The following is a 6,423-nucleotide window of genomic DNA, read 5'->3' on the forward strand; positions in this document are numbered from 1 at the left end:
GAGAGTTGATGGTCCCAGCTGATGTTCTGGCCCCTCCTGAAAGGGTGCTCCCCACAGACCATCTGGTGCAGCAGGATGCCCAGGGCAGATGGTAGCTGGCCTGCCATAGTACCAGCCAAAGTGGGTCCATTCTGGGGGGCTGTATGACCGTGTTCCTATGGAATACAGATGGAGTTCATCGGGGGATGCTGCTGCTCCCAGAGCCTGGCCCCAGCATCCCTGCTCCAGTGGCACATGGGGTGTGATGCACTGCCCTCTCACCAGCACCTGGGACTTGTGTACAGACTTGGGGTTGGAAAAGAAGCCACTGGGGTTGGAAGAGGGCAGTGGAAGCCCTGGCAAGGCCCCACCATAACAAGGAAGAAACCACTCAGTGCTGGGGGAAAATCCATGCCTGCATCCTCCCTGCCTGCATTGCTCCAAAAAACATTATGAACCCAAAACAAACCAGGCGAGTGGAGCAGTCCAAGCCCTTTCTCACCTGCACACCCAACTGGCTGGGGCACTGGTTCCGACCCCCCCTCTCCGCTACCCCCACCCACGGGTGTTTTTGCTAGGCTGGCTGCCCCAGCCCCAGTCCTGGGCAGAGTGGTGGGCAAAGGCTGCCTGCAGGGCTGGAAGCTGGCTCCACACCCAGCCCTACTCAAAATCAACTTGGCTGAAGTCTCAGCGCCATGAAGGGCTGCAGAAGGGAGAATCCCCACTGCCACACCCAGCTTGGGCTCTGAGATATTGGGCCATGAGATGCTGGGACCAGGAGCACACCCTGTGTGGGCTCACCTGCAAAGTGAGTGTAGGCTGTGTCCTGCAAGTACGTGCCACAGCCAAAGTCAATCAATTTGGCCTGCCCAGTGGCCAGGTCAACCAGGATGTTCTCTGGTTTGATGTCCCTGTGCAGGACCCCGCAGCTGGTGCAGTGCCGCACGGCCTCCAGCACCTGGCGGAACAGCTCCCGCGCCACCTCCTCGGGCAGGAAGCCCCGTGCCCGAATGAAATGCTGCAGGTCCTGACACCGCTCCGGGCGCTCCAGCACCATCAAGACGTCGTTGGGGAGCTCAAGCCACTCCAGCAGCTGGACCACACCAGGGAAGCCAGTGGACACCTTGGCCAGCAGCACGATCTCCAGGGGTGCGCTGGTGCCGTCGGGCTGCGGGAGGAGCACGATGCCGTCAGTGGGGCTGATGCCGTGCCGGGGCTCGGGAAGCCCTCAGCCAGCCGGGGATGCTCTGTGCCCTGCGCTGGCCCCACGCCCGCTCTCCCTCGAGGCATCCTGGAGGCTTCCACCCTGTCGGGCCTCGGCTCATCCCCGCCCGGCACGGCCCGGCTGCTCCCGCTGGCCCCGCTCACTCACCAGCTCGCCCCAGTGCCGGACGCGCTCCCGTGGCACCCTTTTGATGGCCACCTGCAAATCCAAGGGCAGCAGCGGGCTGAGTTCGCCTCCCGCCATGCTCAGCCCCATCGTCCGCCCTCCTCCTCCTCCGCCCCCTCCTCCTCCTCCTCCTGCGCCCGCCGCTCACCGGGGCACCGTCCGAGAGCCGCGTGGCCGCGAAGACGCTGCCGAAGCCGCCGCGCCCCAGCAGCGAGCCCAGCCGGTACTGCTCCTTCAGGCCCTGCTGCGCCTTCCCTGCCGGCGGGACGCGGCTGTCAGCGCTCGGCCCGGGGCCGGCAACGGCCCCCGAGCGCCCCTCAAGCGCCCCGGGCCGGCCATCCCCAGGCGTTCACTCCCTGCAGCGGGACAGCAGCGGCTCGGGGCCGGCGGCCGCGCTGCCGAGTGGCGGAGCTCGGGCCGGGCAAGCAGGAGCGGAGGTGGCGGGAGCGGCCGTGCCGCTTGTGTCCTCCGCGGGCCCTGGGAGGGGCCGGGGCCGGGGCCGGGGCCGGGGCCAGGCTCGGGCCAGGCGGAGCCAAAGGGAGGCGATGCCGCCCCTGTCCCAGGCACTGATGCCCGCCCAGCAGCGCCACCGCCAGTACAACCAGAGCCGGCCGGAGGCGAGACCGCGGCGGGACGCCCGGGGCCGGGGACGGGGCAGCCCTGCCCGGGGCCGGGGCTGGGCTGGGGGCATGGCCCGACTGGGCATGGGGAGAGAGACTGGGAGAGGAGGGGACCCCGGGAAAGGGAGACCAGGACAGGGAGAGACAAGCGGGACTGCGGGACAAGCCGGACTGCGGGAGAGGGAGAGGACAAGCAAGAGGGGCTCGGCAAAGTCGCTGCTTTCGCTGCTGCTTTCGCTGCTGCTGCTGCCGCTGCAACTGAAGCGCCGGGGCCGTTTGTCCCCGTGTCCGTTTGTCCGTTGCCCACTGGCCCCCGCGCCGAGCCCCGCGCTCCCCGGGGGCAGCCCCTGAGCCTGTCCAAACACGGGAACTTGGCCGTGTTCAGCCAAGACCCAGAGTCTGCACTCCTGCACAGCGGCACAGGAATCCCCTCAGTCCCTGCTGTGCATTGTCCCTGCTGAGGGTCAAACACTATCGGAGAGCATTCCCTGAGTGCTGAATTTATACGTGACCCAGGCACTGCACTTACCTCTCCAGCATTGCTTTCCAAAGAAAACCAGGGGAAGGCAAACTGGGTGTAGCTCATGGTATTTGACAGTGTCTACAACTTGCCAAGTCATGGATCTTAGAAGTGAGATCCATTTGGAATTAATGGGAAGGAGAAGTAGTGCAAGATGGAAAAGGGGAGCATAAAAATAAATCGAGTAAAACATCTCAGATGGTTTCTTTCTGTTTTCTTTGAATTTCTTAAAAGCTCTTTCAGTTTTCCCATCATCTGCTCCTCAGTCCTCTTTGCTCTTTCCAAGAATCTTTCCTGGAGAACGAGGTGCAGCTTCTGTCACAAGATGTGCCACCAACTGCAGCTCCTCTTGGCTTTCCACACCGTGCGTGCAGCACGACTCTTGCAGCAAAGCAGGACAAATATTTGAAGAACTTTACTGCTTGTTCTTTCTTCTCCTTGTTGGCTGGGCAGTTGTGCCATTGGTGAGGTTTTCAATGTTACTGTTCTACCTTAAGAAAACATGATGGGCTACCAGGAATTGTTAGGGAATGCAAACCTGACTGAATGCAGAGAAAGAACCTCCAGAGCCTGCAATCTGAAATGGAGAGCTGTGGGATAATCATTCCAACATGCCCGTGGACATACTGAAAGTGAGCTAGAAGATGAAAATGGCCTGACAGAGGGAGTTTGTTTCAGTGTTCAGTTCAGATGCTTCTCCGTCTCATGCATTGATATGAATCAAGAGTACAGTCAGTTCATGAAAAGTACCAGAACATGCTGGACCTGTCAGGAGATGACTGGAAGAATTTGAAAAGGAAAAATGCAGGGAATGACTTTGCGAACTTTTTCTCTAAGAAGGGTCATTTTTTCCTAATAATTTCTGATCAATTCCCTCTGCTTTTGTGCTTCCTAACAAGTCCATTTTCATCCCAGATTGCCCATGAAATGGCAGCCCAGAGCTTGTGGAAGTGCCTGAAAGATGCCCTGTTCCTCTGCAGGGACCCTGAGGCTGAAGCAGGAGCCTGAGCCCTCTCTGGGGAAGCCTCCTCCGAGCTGGAATTTGTGCCGTGCTGGGAGAGGAGGAGGAGGGGGAGAGCGCTGGCGCTGTGTGGCAGGAGCAGGAGGTTTGGGCCGCAGGACATTCCGTCTGCGCCGCTGCCCCGCAATGGGCGGCCGTGCCCGGGGCTCTGGGCCTGGCCCCGCGTGCGCTGAGCTCCCGACACTGCAGGAGCTCCCCGGGCTGGGCTCAGCTTCCCGCTGGGACTGAGCAGCAGGCTGGGCTCCAGCTGGGATCAGCAGCAGCTGGAAATACCTCTGCGCATCTCCACTTGCTGCTGCTGCTGCTGCTCAGAAGAAAAATGGAGCGGGTCAAGAAGTTCTGGTTTCTCTTTCTCCTGGTGGATTTTTTCATTTGATTTGACACTTGAGAGGCAATTTCTGTGATTTTATTTCAGCAGCAGCAGCAACAGGGCCGTGTTTGAGCACTGCAAATGTGGTCTGTGTGGCTTTAATTCTCCTTGACTTAGTGCTCAGGGACTTTAGGGGATTTCAAGATCTGCTAATCATGATGCCTGTGACCAAAAGCCTGAGTTCACCTGTTGCCGGCCGGGGGTCTATGTACAAAATCACAAGCAGGACCGGACTGCTGAGGAATGTGTCTTGAGGTGTTTATTTTCCATCATCAGTCTCATTACATGGTTATGACAATGGGAAGATGCCGGCAGTTTGTCTCCTCGGCAGCAGACAAAGAACTCAATGTTACAACTTACTTTAAAAGTTTTTTGACCAATCACGCAAAGTAAAGCATATTGACAGTAGTTCTATCCAACCATTATAAGCACACGTACCTTTGGTTAAAACAATGCCTGCTTATTTCGAATACAATACCTGCTTGTGAGCCACAATGTTCAGAGCTCATTTATTAAGCTCAGTACTTCCTAATATCAGGCTAGATATACTTTTCTGCAGCTTAGGGAGTTTTTCTAGCCAAGCGTTAGTACACAAACTATTGTTCTATTTGTCCTTACTTTCCCACTTCTTATTTAACTTTTCTGCTGCCCTATCTCATGGTTACAGCTCAGCTCTAATCACAGTTCTGCTGTCTCTGAGGCCTGCCTTTTGCAGCTTTCCCAAAACCCTCTGATTTTAAGGATTCCCACATTCACCGTCACGAAAGCACTCTGGGTAGCACTGATCAAAAAAGGCAATTGCAGTTTTACAGATAAATTTCAAGTGGCAAGAGCAGCCATGATCTCCAATTGCCAAGGCAAAGGCAGCAGCGGCCTCCTGCTGTCACCTCAGGGTGAGTAAAGCAGTGCTGAAAACAGCGCTGGAACCCGATCCTTTCTTTCTCTGAGGGCTGGGTCAGGGCAGCACAGGCGGGCCCTGCGCAGTCAGGGCTGGGTGTGGGTGATTGCTGCTCTACTCCAGAACTGAGCTGGAAAAAGCCCTCGGGAGCCGAGGCAGGAGCAGGCGGGAAGGGGCCGGCGCTGCTGCTGCTCCTGGCCGGGAGCCCCGGCTGGGCCGGGCCGGCGCCCCCTGCGCTGCGGCTGCTGCTGCTGCCAGAGCCGGGCGGGACTCGGGGACAGGGAACGGACACGGGGGGACAGCAAAGGCCTGGCGGCTGCAGGGATGGTGGCGCTCAGGCCAGCGCCAGCACAGAGCTTCAGCCCGCAATGAACCCCGAGGGAAACGCTGGGGAAAGGCTCCATTTCAGCCTTTCTTCACTCTTGGCTGTGAGGGGACTGAAATAAAAGGAGAACAAGCAGGGCCCGACCCCTTCTCCTTTGGGAGGAGCCCCAGGCCTGGGGCTGTGAGGGGCCGTGAGGGGCTGTGAGGGGCTGAGAGGGGCTGAGAGGGGCTCAGATGGGTCATGAGGGGCCATGAGGAGTTTTGAGGGGCCATGAGAGTCTCTGAGAGGCCATGAAGGGCTGTCGGGGACCTTGAGGGGGAGAAGGGTCTCTGAGAGGCTGTGGGAGGCCTGGCACCTCATGGAACCACGGGTCAGTTATGACACTGTGGAACCAAGGAGACTGTTGTTTGCAGTATAGAAACTTATGGAGTCAAAAGTGCTCTGTGACATTCTGGGGCCTCATGGAACCATGGAGACCATTATGACACTTCAGCAGCCACTGGATCCAAGGGGCCACTGTGACACTGCAGGGCCTTGTTTAACCAAGGGGTCATTGTAGCATGGCAGGGCCTCATGGAATCAAGGGGATCTTAGTGGGGCTCCATGAGACCACGGGGACAGTCTGACTCTGTGGAATTAAGGAGACCATTGTGACACTACAGGGCTCGGTGGAGCTAAGGACTGATGTGACAGTGAGGATCCCAATGGAATCAAGGGGCCGTTCCCTACTTCAGGGCTTCATGGAACCAGGGTGCCCTTGTGACACTGTGGGGCATCATGGAATCCTGGAGACCATTCTGGCACTTTGAGGCCTTGTTGAATCAAGGAGCTCTGCAGGGCCTTGTGGAACCAAGGAGCTCTTTGTGACACTGAAGGGACTCATGGAAGCAAGGAGGCTGTTCTGGCACTCTGAGTCCTCATGGAACCAAGGGGCCACTGTTACACTATGGGTGCCCATGGAAGCAAGGGGCCAGTGTGCCATAGCCATGCCCTGAGAAACCAAGAGTCCATTGTGATCCTGCAGAGCCCTATAGAACCAAGGGGCCATTGTGGCACTCTGCACAGTTCCATGCAACCAAGAAAAACCATTTTTACACTGCAGGACTTCATGGATGTAAGGGCCATTGTGCCACTGCAGAGCCACGGAGACCATTGTGATGTTGCTGGGCCGTCTGGAAACAAAGATCTGTTGTGATACTACGGGGTCTCATGGAACCAAGGGGCAATTGTGATGCTGCAGGGTTCAAGGATCCAAGAACATTGAACAGGTCTGCTTGGCTTGGCCTGACTGGTCCAGCTG

The sequence above is a fragment of the Haemorhous mexicanus genome, chromosome 16 (genome assembly GCF_027477595.1).
Source record: "Haemorhous mexicanus isolate bHaeMex1 chromosome 16, bHaeMex1.pri, whole genome shotgun sequence".
In the NCBI taxonomy this organism is placed as follows: domain Eukaryota; kingdom Metazoa; phylum Chordata; class Aves; order Passeriformes; family Fringillidae; genus Haemorhous; species Haemorhous mexicanus.